This window comes from Cydia pomonella, chromosome 2, assembly GCF_033807575.1.
Source record: "Cydia pomonella isolate Wapato2018A chromosome 2, ilCydPomo1, whole genome shotgun sequence".
In the NCBI taxonomy this organism is placed as follows: domain Eukaryota; kingdom Metazoa; phylum Arthropoda; class Insecta; order Lepidoptera; family Tortricidae; genus Cydia; species Cydia pomonella.
Genome location: NC_084704.1, coordinates 5,734,730 through 5,752,523, shown reverse-complemented (window position 1 = coordinate 5,752,523; position 17,794 = coordinate 5,734,730). Strand labels below are relative to the sequence as shown.

The following is a 17,794-nucleotide window of genomic DNA, read 5'->3' as shown; positions in this document are numbered from 1 at the left end:
ATGCCGCATGTGGAGCGAAACTAAACATGTCTGCATAATCTCACTTTAAGATCACCCTTAATATGAAGAAATGAAGACCTAAATTAGGGTAAATATATAGTATAATAAGACCTTTATGTCTTCGATGGCAGCTGGGCTGCTATTATAACAGCTTCGCATTTGCGAGCGAGCATTTACCCCGAACAAACCAATCTAAACTCTAACCTAAAGTTCTCTAGCAACTGCGCATCGTCGGAGATCTTACTTAACACTGGTTTTATTGAAAAGAATGCTAGTTTTTTGGTCGGTAGGTGATTACAATAAACTCCCGGTTAAGGCGACCGGTGCGAACTTCACGCAGTTAAGTCAGTCACTGGGGGAACCGCGCGTAGAAAGCACGCGCCTACAACTCGGCAGCTAACTTTACAAACTTTTTAACTGTATAACAATTAACTGAATAAGTTCCTGTGACAAATAAAACAACAGTGCTGAAATTGTGTAATATAATATTGGATTAATACGAATTTAAAGCGTGGATTTGCGTTTCTACATGTAAGTATGTATATCGATTTTCTTTGCTGTTTATTTCTTGGAGTTAAAGGCAACGTAGGGGGTATGTATATTAGTTCGGTTGTTTCTCTAATTGGGGCTATGGGAATGCTTGGGTCGCGATTCCGTTAAGTTGTGCGATAGTTTTTCAACTCGTCTGACTGCCTCGTATGCAGCCAAGCCGGTGAGAGCATATTAATTTCTCTTACATGAATATGTATATTAATAGTCGTTCTGCTTTGTCGTTTGTTGGCAAGTTATGTCCTCGTCTTGACCGCAAATACAAACAGGAAACAATTGGAGTTGCACGTTAGTGATAAATTTCTGCAGTGTATCTATTCCGAGTATTCAATAAATATGACATTTAGTAAAAGGTCAATATGTTTAGTAGATAAGGACTATTTTAAATTAAATTTTTTTAGAAGTAGCGCCTTAATGACGAACGGTTATAGGTTAACTTTTTCTTAAAAACAACACAAATTATTTGATTCAATTACTTAGGTAAGTAAGTTGAATCATTCGACTCATCTTTATATTGTTTACTTTTACTTGAGGTTATTGGTACCTACCTATGTACCTTCTATAAAAAGTGGTATAGGCATTGCATGTAAGTTGGGATATATCTTTTCTTTGCAATGTTATACATTTTGGACCCGGGTACGTCCTTAAACTACGTCCAAAAGAGAGGTATGGGCATTGTGAATGTCATCTCGCTTTGTGTGGTAGGGCACAGCCAGTGGATGTCATTCCAGATCTAGAGCAGAGCCCAACTGGGGACCTCCACCTTACAGAAAACAGCAGCCAAATAACACTAGACCCTACTCATAGTGTTGTGTTCCTGTCGGTGAGTAAGGTTGCCAGAGCTCAACGAGAGGGGGCGGGTTTAGGGTCGGCAGCGCGCATGTAACTCCTCTGGAGTTGCAGGCGTACATCGGCTGCGGAGACTGCTTACCATCAGGCGGGCCGTATGCTTGTTTGCCACCGACGTAGAATAAAAAAAAAAAATTGGAATAATTTAACGAATAGAAATAATTAAAATAAACAATACCCGCCCCAATACAAAACTTGCCAATTGGAGATGGTCATAACACACAATCAAACTTGTATCACCACAAAACGATCACTTCCCGGCGTTCTACCTCATGAAAAAAACTACGAGTATTTAACTAGACTTAAAAAGTTAAACGTACGTAAAGAAATTCTAAACAAATCTTTAACAGTTAACCGTCGACTCTTTAGAGCCAGGGTCTTCCAGTTATCTAATAAAAATTGTCTGTTAAACCCACCACAATATATATTTACCGATACGTTTTCCTGAAACGAACACCAACGCTGACCACAGCCTTGTAGTAACCACATCTCTGGACCACGCCATCCAATACTCCGGTTGTAGACTAATAATGCTAATTAAACTTAACAAGTCAACTAAAAACACATACCTAAAACAAAACTTAACTTCGACAGCCCTGACAAATATAACTAACGAGGCAGCGGAGATGTTAAAATCCGTTATAGGTAGGTTTTGGAATACCTTTTGGAATACAGAACACATCAAAGTAATCTACCTATACACTCATTTTCCTCTTCAATCTGGTCACAACAAATGAATTGTACCTATCTACAATTCTACACTTATTTTATCCTTTATGTAGTAAGTTATCCCGTAATAAGAATAGGCAAAATGGGTATTTAGAAAACTTTTCACTGGTAACACGCGTTGTTAGTAATCTTCTTCTTAAATTTCGACTTTAAAGTCGAAACTTACACAAGGCGAGAAGCACGCAAAATGAATTTTAACTAGGTAGGTATTTAAGAGAAATGATAATCTGTAATGTCTTTCAGCATCCCAATTAAAATAAAAAAATCTCAGGGTATCAGAAAGGGTCTTAAAATAATTATCATAGAGATATCTTAAGACTTAAGTGGAAGACCCGCACGAACTCACCTTGTCATATAAACGTAGTCCTCATATCACTTTTGACAGAATTTGTTGTATTTTAACGACAGCTATGCCCCTGTTTGATTTTTTCGAATTTTTGCTTATTATTGGTGTTTCAAACACTTGCAGCATTTAAAATCTTGTATGAAATCTTCGCTCCTAATTTTTCAAATAATACAAATATTGAAAAAAGTCCATCGCTTCGTTTGAGCATAGCTATATAGTTAATGTACATCAAATTATGTAAAACTATTTTCCAAAATGTCAATATCCAGAGAGGAAAATGGGGACTACGTTTGTATGGAGAATCAACCGTCCTCTTTCCTCTTATGTTTTGTAAGTTAATATTAGTAACTATTATTGAATTATATTTGATCTGTATTGGAGGTACATAATAAGGATATCCTCTGTACCAAACGTGGCTCGATTGTTAAGAATCACGGCCACTGGCAGTGACAACGAACGTACTAAACGCTCTAATGGATGTACTCTGTTTGCCTTTGGTAACCTTTTGGTCATTATGGTTTAGATATACACGATGAAATTTAATCTGTGGTGATCAGGAGTTGAAAAATAATACTAAATAGAATACAATACGTGAGATCTCATATCATATCATTTATTCCATTGAATCATGTTCATTTGTACATTTTGGTCTTAAATATAGTCAAGTAGGTACATGATACCCTGCTAGGGTGTACAATTTAGGACTTAAAATTATAAATTATAATTTACATTAATTTCTAGAAATAAATAATTAAATGTCAAAGCAAGTATATAAGTATTAAAATATAAATAATTCATGCAGAAGCATATTTACAAAATCATTGTTAATCATCATTCATACGAAAATAAAAAAATAACAATAATATCATAAAATTCATAAACAATCATTTTCACACTCCAGACTATTATCATCAAAAAATTCATCCATATTATTTACTTCAGCGTCTAATTAATAAAGTTAATGATATCGCTGCCTACTGCGCATCCATCGTATGAAAAAGGAACCTCGACACGAAAAAAAGAAGAATGACATCGTTACCACTGGATACATGGACACCCCACTATTATTGAAGGCAAGTAGGTGTACGTCAAGTAGCATCGCTTCGACAGGGAATTTAACAATGACAAATTGACCGCTTATTGTTCATAACTCTCATAAGACTTTAGTTTTTTATGGCTGTTACTTTCGAAAGAGGTTTTTTAAACTCTTTAGACTAAACCATTCGTAGGGTGACAATAAATTTAAATTTAATTTCAACTTTAAGATTAGGTATAATAAAGCTGATCGCCATTGATGACTGAATTAGAAAAATTGGTTCCTGATCACGAATTAAATTTCTCCGTGTATATGATTAGAAATAGTGAATAGTTTTGTAAAGAAAGATGAACTATTCAACTTATATAAAACTGAGTACTTCTTTCTCCGAATAAAACATTAGGTATATAACTTTACATAGAGCATTTTCTAATTGTCCAATTCGATAACGGATGTTGGATGACTCTCGTAATTATGTGTTGAAAATATCTTTGTTCTAACTTCAAAAACCATGGAGGAAACAGTTGAGTACGTTTGTATGGAGAAATGACCACTCCTGTTGGTTCTTAAGTTATTATTTTGATTAGTCCATCTCTCAAATAGGTACCATGGTATCTTATTCATACGACTTCCAATATATCAATTTCATTTGAGTGATAAATGCAAAACAACACCCATATTTATCTTATCGCTATTGTAGGCTTCTGCGCACATACGAATAGCAAATTACCTACATGTTGTTTTCCATAGAGCCTCTAGTATTTACATCCACATGTTTTCCATGTCTAACAAAAGTGGTTTAAACTGAAAAGGCGTTATTTATCGCGTGGTGGTGGATTGTCAAAGAAAATTTTGTAACCAAGTGCAGTAAATTTACTGCCATCTATCGACACATGATCGGAAATCTTAGAACGCCATGACTTTGATCCTTATTCCTCCATTGATATGTGTTAAATTTGTTAAATATCAAAAAGGCGCCTCTAATAGATCAAAAGCCAAACGTATGGCAGCATCGTTTCGAGCGATGTTACATACAATGTATGCCCCTCTGCGGCATCTGCCTCCGGCGATGGCCACTTGCCCCCCACCTTGATAAAACATAAATTTACTGTTGAATCTTGTAAAGTTTTATAAATAAGGGAGGGAAGGGAGGGAGAGTACTCGTATTTTAACCTTTTAGTAGACAGACGTATAATTAACTCGTTACAACCCTACTCCGAGCACATTTGTTACGACGATTTAAAATCTCATCAATTGCCAAAAATATAGCACGAGCAACAACCTCTAGTGCTACTAACATCTAACTAAAAAATCTTCGCTGATGTAATGAAGATAATGATGTTATATGCAAAGGCTTTGTTTTATGTTCACATGATTAAATAATTTAACCCGGTGTCCAATCTTAGACAAACTCACTTAAACCCAATTTTAAACTGACTAGGAAGGATTTAATATATTCAATGCAGTACTCCTAACTGTAGCGAAAATTAGCATCTAAACGACACGGAATACCTAAGTGGACAAAGTGATTCTAACTCGCGATTTACTCGAAATGGCTTGAATTCGTCAAATGATTCTCAAATGTATTCCTACTAGACAAGCTGGGTTGTTGGCTGGCTCTGAGATGGCTACGATATTGCGGATCCCATAGTCACGAAAGGTCCCATTTTTTGCTGGAGTTCATTGTCCTCTACGTCTACGTCTACGTAGTGATTCATGGTAACTTTTCAATGTGTGTACGTTTGCTTTGCCAAACGTCAGTAAATCATGCTAACATTGTATAGTTATACATATCTTAAACATATAATCCTTTTTTCGGTTTTAATACAATGGATTAAGGAACAAAGTGTACATAGGTACTTAGATCGCAATCGTCGACTCTATTGGTAGGTTTTTATATAATGAATTACATATATTATGCGGCTTAACTATTAGCAGCAGTGTAGGCAAGCAGCAAATCTGACCATTATCACACCTTTTGTTTTCCATTTTCAAGGGCTGAACTCGGGCAACTGTTATGAATGTTTAAAAGTAGGTTCATGCCTACGATGAAAACAAAATACACCTAATTATTTTGTTCTATTAATATTACCAAATATTACACAGGGAGAGAAATGGGTTGGGCGTTTGTACGGAGAAGTGGTCGCTTTCCTTTTAATATTACCACAATACGAATATCGTGGTAAATATAGGGACCGTGCGCGTTGGAGGGTCTGCCATCTTGTAGTCTGAATCGGAACCATAAACAGGCACATTTACACGTCAAGTGTTTTCTTGTGCATAGTAGGTTCTGCCATCTTATGGGCTACATCGGAACAAAAAACATCACATTTACGCCTCGCGCCAAAAATCTGACGGCCGCCCCTGTGCTGCCTCCTATAGTTCATGCACGCTCCCTATTATATATCTGTTTGCTTTGCTCTGCACAGATTTCTTGGTAACTCAACATTGCATAAACAAAGACCAAATTACCTATTTGTCAATTAAATAAAAGGTTGGTTTAGTATTCGTGTCGGACGCATGCGTGCTCGAAATTCGATACTGTTTGTTTCGAAACTGTATTATGCTGACACATGCAGATAAATACAAGGCGTTTTGAACAACAATGTTCAATTGTTCATCCGTATTTTATTCTGAGTAGGAAGTGTGTTATGCTAAATAAAATATTTTGCGTGTGAGATGGGCAAAGTTTGCGATATTTCTATTCAAAATTGTTTATTTAAATATTTTGTCAGGGGCAAGCATTTTGTCGACTTAATCTACCTATTTTTCAAATTTGAAGAAAATACTCTATGATCGTATTTTACCATTATCTGATAGCTTAACAGAAATAAATAATGTCTTAATTTATAGAACAATTGAAGTATTTCAGATAGTAGCAGGGCGGCAGATCGTAATACCTTTGTCCCGTTTTTTCATACGCTATTATTGATGCTGACTGTACATGTGTTCTTCAATGTGAGGTGGGATTAGCCTGATAAGTACCTAGGTCAAATTATCGATTAGTTTTTATATCGTACGAACTTAACGTACCCGGCTATGTCCTTAAACTACGTCCAAAAGAGAGGTATCGGCACGTTTAATGTCATCTCGCTTTGTGTGGTGGGGCGCAGCACAGCGGATGTCATTCCACATCTAGAGCAGAGGCTACTAGAGCCCAACTGGGCAAGTACCTCCACCTTACAGAAAACCGCAGCAAATTAACACTAGACCCTACTCATAGTGTTGTGTTCATGCCGGTGAGTAAGGTTGCCACAGAGCCCAACGAGGGTGCGGAGTGTTAGGGACGGCAACACTCATATCTTCCGGAGTTGCAGGCGCGCGTATATAGGCTGCGGAGACTGCTTAACATCAGACGCGCCCTATGCTTGTTTTCCACCTACATAGTATAACAACAGTACCTAATCGAAGACATCTCGGGGCTCACTTTAATACCAAGGCATTGACAAACGACTAGCTCTACAGTTCACAAACATCTCTAAAAATATATTTACACGCCTCTAAGACACTGGACAAGGTTGTCTGGAAGAGATCGTTTCTTAGCGATAACACCGCCTGTTGTTACCTAACAGTTAAGTGATTTTCATTTCCTGTCTATTTTTAACCGTATGGTACACAATAAAGAATATTTACTTACTTACTTGACAATAAGGTTGTCTCCAAAAACATGGTTTTGAAACATTGGCTTGAAAAGATGTTTGTGAACTTAACAGTACAATTAAATGACACGATCAAGCTCAAAAATGCGCGTTTTCCCACTGATAGACCTAGCTAGTTCGATTTTCCGCCTCCGAAAACCCCCACATTGCAAATTCTATCGAAATCTTTAGGGCTGTTTCCGAGATCCCCGAAAGAGACAATACAAGAATTGCTCGTTTAAAGGTAGGTATACGATTCGAGCGTGTTGAAACACGCGATTATGATTGAACATGTAAATCACTTGTTTACGAGAAATAAACAGATAATTTACTGAATTTAAAGCTTATTTCGACATTTTTATGATATAAAATGTTAAATGTATAAGCAAAACGTGTAGGCTAAAAACAGTATAATAATCAACTAATTGTGTTATAATATAAGCGTTTTGTCGCCGTTGCATAAAAATAACTTGGCTCTTTAAATGTGTCAAATAGTAACTGACAAGGTTTTAGAGTCTTGCCGAGAGTATAATACGTATACCTATCTAAATTAGCAATACCAATCTAAACTTTTTGACAAGGACAACTCACTCGCTATTATTGTACAAACTAAATAATCGTGTGCAAATCATTTATTTACGGTTATTAAAAAGCGATTTCGATTGTACTTTAATCGAAAAATTTGGTAGGTGATAAGGATAAAACTAACTGCAAACAATCAATTAACAATAATTAAATAGTTAGTTTATTTCTTGCTACATTACAGTGACGGCCTTCGTAAACTATTAAATGAGACTATATAAGCAACGCATATTTATGAGAACTTAGTTTTCGTCTTCGAATAAGATGACAAAACTTTAAGGGTGTAGAAAAGACCGCTCCAAGGTGAGAAATTACAAAAAACCGGAAGAACATAATTGCCACACAAGTGTTAAAATGACCGAAATAAACATGCACTAGTTAGTTAGTTAGTGCTTCTGGGCATTTTCCGCAAATCGACAACCATTGTGCCTATTTTGCGTGAAACGAGGTAGCGCTACTCTAACCACCCCAGCTCCTCCACGAAGCCTAGCAAAGTTTTCAGGTTGCTAAATGCCTCTCCTAGTGTGCACGGAGTCCCTAGGTATTTGTTCCTGTATACTTCTACCTGTTTGCAGTCTAGGAGAATATGTTTTGTTGTTTCTTCTTCTTCCATGCACGCTCTGCACATGGGGCTGTCTGTTTTTCCCATATTGTGTAGGTGTTTGTTAAGTGTGTTATGTCCCGTAATTAATCCTACTATTTTACGTAGTTGATGTCTAGGTGTTTTCAGTAGTATTTTGGTGAGTTTGAGGTTCAGTTCCGGTAGAAAATCCTTGGTCTGCCTGCATGTGTCCATTTCCTTCCAGTATTTATTGTGCAGTTGTCTGTGATGTAGGTCTAGCTGGTTGTGTATATAGGATATTGGTAGGGGTATGATGGGCTCGGGTCCATATGCCGGCGTTTCTGAGCCTCTCCTGGCCAGTTCGTCCGCTGCATCGTTTCCTCTTGATCCACTATGCCCCTTTATCCATTGAATTGTTACTTTGTTGCCTTCTTTGCTCACTTCCGTGAGGCTTCGATGACATTCGAGTATGAGTTCTGAATTAAGTTTGTCGCTGCATAGCGCTTGTAGTACTGATTTACTGTCTGATAGTATTAGTATATTTTCGTGTTTCACTTGTCGTCTTGTTATAGCATTGCAAGCTTCTATTATTCCCACACATTCAGCTTGGAATACCGTGTTATGTTCTCCCAGGGGTTTTGAGATGTGTATATTCAGGTCCTCCGAGAAGACACCACATCCTGTCCCTTCAAATGTCCCTCTAAACATGCACTTAAGAAATCATTAAGCAGTAATTTGTATTGGCCTGTAGTGAACTCTAACGGTTTTTAGGGATGGTTATAATAAGAAAACAAACTATATTTTGTTTCAAATCAATTCGAACTAATGTAATTATGATTATAATTGTCGTGTGCCTTCGTCGGTTAGTAAGAATTAAGGAAATCAATAAAATAATTGACAACCGGAGTCGTTAAGCTGCGGTTGATTAAATTTTTTTTTATTTTCCATTTTTAAAATCTCGAGCATTAAAATTGTATTACACAAGCACAAATTGCGCGCTCGATCACTAATAGCTGCAGTCGGTGCTCCAGTCAAAGATCCTCAAAAACAGATCAAAACATGTATCGTGTTTATTCGACTTTTGATTTATATTACGTCGACGGCAAACAAGCATCCGGCCCGTCTGATGGTAAACAGTCTCCGTAGCATATGTACGTCTGTAACTCCGGAGGAGTTACATGCCAATTCGAGTTTTAGTTATTCGGTCGGTGTCCAATAGGATACTGAAATCAGTATCATTTTGAACACTTTGGATTACATATTAGACTGACAGACTTCAGTGTCAAGTGACGTTTTTGGTTGAAGGTTGACATAATGCGTAATTCAGCAGGTCCTCTAGTCAGATATCTGTTAGATATCAGGCTGATATCCAAGTCATATCTAACGTTAAATTGACATAGATTGCCCGAATCGCAGCTACTTCTGTTATAATGGCTGTTATTGGAATGATGTTATAATATATCCATGTTAGATCAATATTACATTATATTGCTGGAATTGGCCTGATTATAATACGTGACCCTTTAAAAGAATTTTAGTACATTTTCAAGTTTACCTCGTCGTGACTGTCATGAGACAGAACGGGCGACTAATAAAAGAAATCGAATCAAACAAAACAATGAAGGTGTTTACTATTGCAGCCCACAATAACTATTGATTTGCGCTCACACGATCCTTCACACAGTAAGTTCATTATAGGTCTGTCTTGTTGTTGTTATCGTTAGCTGAGGTTATAGGCACGACATTCGAAGTTTGATAACATATATTTATATTGGTTGTCAGCTCTTGCTCACACCTCACTCATTCATTCATTGCTTCATTGACATTACTCTAAGTGCACCTCGTTCGTATTATATTTAGTGTCCGACCGAAGATTCGGTTTCGGCCAGAAAATAATGTTTCGGCCGTAGTTTCGGTTTCGGCCAAAAACGGCCGAACCTTTCGGCCGGGCCCAAACTTACGAAATGAGACCTACTTCTTACTTTGAAACTATACTGCTTATGTGACAAGGCCAAAAGTTGGGGAACAAGTTGGTTTATTGGAAAACACAATTCCCCTAATGAGGGCGCCACTGGACGGTCGACGCAGTCTTAATATGTAATATAAGCGGTTTTATGACATTTTTTCAACGATTTGAACAATGCAAAAGTTTTGGTTACGGTCTCGGCCGAAACTAGAGCCAAAGCCGAACCTTCGATTTCGACAAGAATACATGTTTCGGTCGGACATTTATTTACAATTATATTCGTGCGATCTACAGAGATGCACACTTCTTCAAATGTTTAAGTCTATGTAAGTTCGCTCTTCGTTTTCTTATAGTAGTTTATTACTTTACTACTAATCTCGAAGTACTTAATACTTATCTGGCTCTGTTGCTCTTGCTTATTTGAACGACAGAGAGCAAAATAGACTAACTGACGAAAGCCGTTCACCCCTCTGGTTAAGCCGAGTGTTCGACTCAGTATGCCCATGTCCTCGAGGTCGAGGCCATACAGTCAAGTAGGTATACTCGTGTTTGTTATATCTGCAGCTACAATAACTGGGAGCTTGTGACGCGCATTATTATCAGCCATTGTCACCTGCACATGACGTCAAATGACAGTTCACCCAACATTATATTTTAAAACATTACTAGCGGGCCGCCCTGGCTTCGCACGGGTAACACAAAACCGTAATAAATTATACACCTAAACCTTCCTCAAGAATCCCTCTATTAATAGCTGAAAACCGCATGAAAATCCATTCAGTAGTTTTTAAGTTTATCGCGAACATACATACAAACAGACAGACGCGGCGGGGGACTTAGTTGTATAAGGTGTAGTGATAACATAAAGAGTATATTACCGATCAGATATTTTACGCATTATGAGAGTTAGCACTACGTTTATACACGCTGAATCAAAAATGCGTCATGGTACAGGTCAGGCATAGTTCTATAGGTAGGTAATCAACATAAACAATGTAACTTTCCTTTGTGAATAATGAACTACATTATGTAAACATAAGTAAGAACCGTAAAATCACCAAATTATGGTCCGAAGGCAGGAGACAATGGTCCAAAATTTACTCTAATATGTATAGGTACGTTCAGGAGTAACTATTCTTTGAATTGTATGTTTTTAAGTCAACATATTTTTATAATTGGAAGAAGAACTCAGACAAAACCAAAAATAACTTTCGTTGAAATCGTCGATCATACTTTTACTATTGGAGTTGAGGGATTTAACAGTACGTATTTAAATTTTCAAACTAAATATCATAAGCATTTGCGTAGTTTAGGAGCATATTTTCCTTAGTTTATTGGTACATAATAATTGCGTAAATTTTTTGTTGTAATATTCGACAACAAACCTACTTCAGGAGTCAGTTTCCATATACTAAAACTGTAATTTAGTCATGACATATCCTATAGCTAATCGCTTAGCAGAACGTATTACAATCATTCTCATTTGATCAGCACATATTTTACAATAGGCCTGCGCTCTCTACTGTCAACACACGTTGTTCTTTGCTCACTGACTCATACCGACGACCACTATACGAATACCTATGATCATCTTAAATTAGCCCTTATCATTATAGAAAAACCTAATATGGCGGGAGATGCGACAGGTCTATGTAGCTGGTCGTCATATGAAAACAAGCTTCGAATTATCTTGTTTGAATTTCGTATGCCGTACGTCGTTTGTTTTATCATCCTTCTGTTGCTACATTTGGTTAGCGTATGATAGAAAGACGTCCAATGATTATTAATGTTTTTTTATTATAGCAAATACATAATAAACAAAATGCGTCGTAAGTCGTAAGAGTTATTACCTACCGATATCCCTATGTGGAACTTTTTGCAAGAACATTTGAGAAAATGTACAAGTTAAAAAAAAACTCAATTAGAACAATTTTCATTCGTCAGTAGCTCGATTTCTTTGGCTCTTTGGCCAAATTCTCTAATCAGGACTTTTTCACTAAATATTGCAGCATATTATTTGCTTCTTCTTATTCTTCCCGTCTCATATTTTTACACTTGACTGTACCAGGATCGCGATTATTACAAGTTGATGACGGTAAAAAACGGACGCAATCTACACGTTGTGACCCGTGACTTTTACACTTTCTAATGACCGGTGCTCTAACAAGTAACAGTTAAGGCTACTTCTAATTCTAACCTACGCAAGCACTTATCTCGCCAAGCCCTGTAAGGCAAAAGGAACTTTACTCTATGGCTAATAAAGTTTATAGTAAGGATCAGTATAAATTACACGCAAGAGGTAGGGGAAGTGGTCAATACAGCTCGCAGTTATGGTGTCTGGCTGTGGGCATGATGAAAATTACTGTTATCGCATCAATTTTTTGTCGCGTCCGAAACGGTTTTGTAAGAACCTAGTTTGCTCTATAATGGTTTTTAGTGTGGGTTTTGCAAAGTGCCAAAACAAAATAAGACATCCACAGCCCAGATTGATGTTTAACCAAAGTCCCCTAGAGTCTTGACATATTCACAAAACAGTTGCATTGGGCTTAATTTTGTCATCACTCACGAGAATAACGTATTATTTTCCGAAGAAATTGCCGATAAGTTTACTCTCTACAGCTTTCACACGTTCAAACATAACTTCGTAGCCACGCGCAGTAGAGAAAATGAACAAAGAAATAAACAAATGCTCATTTATCACCAATTGATTTATATCATAAGGATCGGAAGAACTTGTAAAAGTAGAGAATTTGCTTTCACACGACAGACATGCATCTCATCTTTCTCACACCAAGCAGAAATAAAAGGTTTTTTTTTATATCACAACGAGCAAGTACGTAATCCACTGAGGCTGCCTGACCGTTATTGATCAGCGATGCATCATGGACGGCATATGCGGGTTACTTCTGGATGAGATTGGCTCAGGGCCAGGATAACTGGCGTACTGGAAGAGATGATATGAACTTAGTCAAGTAGGTATCAAATCTATCTTTTTTGAAATAGCCAATTTAGTTTCATATAGGTCCCGAACTAAAAGTCGTTCAATATGACCTTGTATTACAGTAACTAGGTACTAGGTATATAAACCTGGCGGACTATAGCTATTTAATACCCGGTATACTTATTTTGTCAGTAGCCAACCTTACATGCCTAATATATTCGCCGGCGAACCCAAAGCCCCAAAAGGCCGGCGGAGCGTGCGCGGGTTCCCCGCTATTTCCAGCGCTTTGATCTCGCAACCGGATTCCTCGGGAATTGCCCGCATTTCGACATACTGCAGCACAATCGCAACGTCTGCTCAGGTTATGACTTGCCTTTATTTAAAGTACGAGATGGACTGTCCATTCCGGATCTTGACGCAGCGTATACGCAATTATGTGTTTTTACATTTTACAGCTTAATCAGTACGTCGTCGCAAATATTCTTTGTGTGGTAAGGTCGATCATTTCTGACTGCTTTCAGTAGTCATACAGGACCTATATGATTCATTAGGAATAAGTACTTTTCTGTTTTCTAATAACTTCGACAGTGCGCTTTCGTAATTAGCAAAAGAGACTGGAAAAAATTACCTGAACTTGCAAAAGGGTAATTTCGTTTCCTTAACACAAACAACATTTTACATTTTACTCGTTTTCTGAAGATTTTTTTTACACTTGCATGTGAAACCTTTGAATGTGCAAGATTAATCTAGGGAGAGGAACAGCCAGTGGACCAACTTTCAACAGTTCAACAGAATGGGCAATCTCAACTTATACGTACCTTTCAGCAGTACACAGATCAGATGGTGGTTTATTCAACAGATTAGCTTAGGACTGAAAGCAGTGACTGATAACAGATAGATGAAGTTGAAAATGCAGTCGGATAGTTCTGGTAACAGTCGTCACAGGTCATATCCTATTTAGTGTCCAATCGAAGTTTCGGTTTCGGCATAAAAATCACGTTTCGGCCAAAGGTTTGGCGAAAACACTGGCGAACCTTACGGCCGCACTGAAACTGTATTTTCAGTGCGGCCGTAAGAAAATCGAAATCTTGGGCCGGGCACCCCAAGATTTCGACATCAAAATCATGTTTTGGCCAAAACTTATAGAGCAAAGCCGAACCTTCGGTTTCTGTTTTGGCAAAAATCCAGTTTCGGTCAGTTTTATTTCGTTACAGCCCAAAGCCCAACATTTGCAACAAACAGGCCAATTTTAGTTTTAGTTATTAAATCTGTTTCCAATATGCTTCTGATATGCTACTATCAGTGGCAAAAGTGACTTTTTTGGTTGAAGAAATGTCACTGTTGACACGGACAAATCAGAATCATACTGGAAACAGATCTAATAACCAAAACTAGAATTGGCTTGTATAAATCGGTTTACCATATTCATATTTATGTAGAAGCCTCGCCAACAGGGGCGAATGCGTGCGCTATCTTGTTGACAGAGTGACTCAGTAAAGTTAATACAAACTAGATGAATGGAAACGGGGACAGCGTGAGCAGGCTGACATCATGAAGGCTGCCGCTATTGTATTACGAAAATACTATGCCACATCGTCTTGACTCATTCATTACTTAAACATGCACATTAATTTTGGCAAAAAGAACAATAACGGTTAAGTGGTTTTCCCTTAAAATATCACCGTCGGTCATAGGTACATAGATATGCATGCATATATACGTACGTGCCTTATATCTATATGTATCTACTACGTGCATAGGATATTTATTCAAAATTATAAGTTAATGAATGGTACAGAGTGTGTACGCTGCATTTCAGCAGACTCATTCAAAACTACCTATAGTTCTCAGCGACTCAAGATTTCAATCATGAAACCTACTGTTTCATAACTGACAATTTATAACCTGAAAGTCACCTACGAATACATGTTTTAAAGCACACCTTCGTATTTTAGTTTCAAAACAATTTTTTTTAGGACTGGCTTAAAAGTGGCGTCACTTCGAACCATGCTTCTACTTTTATTAAGTTAATCTTATACCTTTAAACGAGCAATTCTTGTATATATATATATATATATATTTCTGTGATCTCGGAAACTGCTCTAACGATTTCGCTGAAATTTGGTATGTGGTTTTTGGGGGTAAACAATCGATCTAGATTAGTCTTATGTTTGGGAAAACGCGTGTTTTCGAGTTTTCATGCGTTTTTCTTTCGACGCAGAATATGGTCGCTAATTTCGGGTTGCCGGCTACTGTCCGTCTGGTCCAGCGGGTTAAGACGCGGACTGCTAAACGAGTGTTACGGGTTCGAATCTCGCCCGGTGACACTAACTATTTTTTTTTTTATAAGTCCAAGTTCATATATATTTTTTTAAGTTTTTTAGTTTTAGACAAGTTTAATTTAGTAAAAAAATGTAGTTAAGATTATCACCTATACACCAACATATTACAATAAATAGTATAACCGAGCAAAGCTCGATCGCCCAGGTACTTATATGAAAGACAAAATATATCAGAGGTCCAACAGTATCTAAGACAACAAAACGTTACCATGGTAGTGGCACAGAACTCACTCAAAGACACCAGCTACTGCACAGCCCCACACTCACTTAGCGTGAGATCCTCCATGGGAACGCGCTCAATGCCTATGGCGCAAGAAACCCCAGACTATAGACAAACGAATTAGAAAGACTTACAATCTGACGTCACCATGAGCCACTTATTATCTTATTTATTTATTTAATACTAGCCTCAGCCTAGTCTAAGTTTTCAAACTGCACAAAATCATCACTCTTGTTGTAAAGGATTAAATTTAAGACTTTCAAAATAGCTACAGCTAAGTAATGAATGCGTACCTAATAGTTTTTAATTTAATCTTATTCATCTCTTATGCAATGGTCTAAAAATATATTTCTGAAGGTTTCATTCCCTAGTCATTATTTTATACGATTTATTCTAGCAACGAATAATTCGCTAGACTTTACGCTCCAATGTTTCATATAGACATGATCCACAGTCCTTAATAACGCATTTAAACTTTCTGAGCCATTTTGACTGTTCGTTGCGGTCAAAGAGCCCAAAAAATAAATATAAATAGAATTGAGACTTAAATGTCACAATGATGAGATGTGATTATAAACGTCTTCTCGGTTATTATTCTGCATTATTCACTAGTATTCGCGCAGACACAACAGAACACCACGAACGCACACAATTCACAACCCTATTCAAATATGCATAAAACCTGTTATCTTTATTACTGAGTATTGGGTGAAGAGCACTAATCTGGCGCGGTAAGGTCAGCAAAATGGAAATTAAATTACAAATCCGATTACCTTACTTGTGTGCATCCAGCCGTGGCATTAGTGGGCGCAGATAAGGAAGAACTTGGAAGGAAAATGTTCACTCCACGGTTTTGATTTCCAGTAAGCTGCAGAGATAACTGACCCCCTGGATAGAAACTTGTTTGCATGAGGGGTCAGTAATCTCTGCAGCTTACTGTGCATTACATTGCACTATCTACATACGTAGTCAAGTCATCAAGTTTTGTATTATAAATCGCAAAATTAGACTTAAATCCGTAAAGTCTGGAATATTATGTTATCGAATCGAAATCGGCGAAATTTTTAAGTTTGGTGGCGTGACATGCAAAACTGATTGCTAATGGCTTGCCGATTTTAAAAGCACAAGGGTCCAATTTTAAAGAAAACGAATAGGCCTACCTAGCCAATTATGCTCATGATATGTTTTACGCCACTGTTGACTTTTGAAACATAAATAAATATTCCACTCAATCAAAAGAATTATTCCAGAGTCTGATAAATGAATAAAAATTTCCTCTTGCCAACACTGTCACACCAGATTAGCGCTAGCGATTACGCATATTGCAGTTCAATGACAAACACCTTGCAAATGCACTCGTCAATGCTCGTAATTTCTGTAGATCAAGGTCTAATTTTGCATAACCCAATTGAATTCGTAAAATGCTAGAATTGCATGTCTATATTGAACGTGTATTCGCAATGCTTGCGCGAGTTCTAGGGGCCTAGCTGGCAATCGCTGATAAACACCAATCTAAATTTGAATAATGTAGGTATGGAAATAGCCACAGGACTTTTCGTTGTATCTGTCATTCCGAAACATTCAGACATTTCTGGTCGTTCAGCGTTTGTTGATGTACGATTGTCGTCTTGTCAGAAAGAACCCTTGCCCTCCAAGCCTGAACCTAGTATACCCTTATAAGCAATAAAAAATTATAATACAAGGTGTAACAAAAATGGTGGGGATCCATTTAAGGGCATATTCAATATCGTGTTCTGATTAGGAAAAAGTACTTAGAACAAAAAATTGTTGCCGCGAAAAAAAATTTTTTTTTTGGCCCGGACGTCCAAGTCGGTCATTTGGCATTCGCATAAAAAAATTTGTCTACTTTTTCCTAATCAGGAACACGAGATACCGAATATGCCCTTACACGGATCCCCACTATATTTATTACACTTTGTATACATGCACTGCTGTCACAGTTATACCGCGTCGTTCACCGGCAGTCAACTATCGAATGCACGGGGTATTCTAGGCATTATTGTGTCCTAATTA

General features: G+C 37.4%; 1 protein-coding gene across 2 annotated transcripts in view; it reads left to right on the top strand.

Annotated features, from left to right (window-relative positions):
* The first annotated feature begins 267 nt into the window (after window positions 1-267).
* LOC133532068 (CDC42 small effector protein homolog) overlaps window positions 268-17,794 on the top strand; it is a 51,779-nt gene continuing 34,252 nt past the window's right edge. The window contains exon 1 of one of the 2 annotated variants that reach the window (XM_061870562.1): window positions 268-531. The gene's annotated coding sequence lies outside the window, so the exon portion shown is untranslated. Of the gene's footprint in view, window positions 536-17,794 lie in introns of both variants that reach the window. The other variant, XM_061870571.1, reaches the window with a different exon arrangement.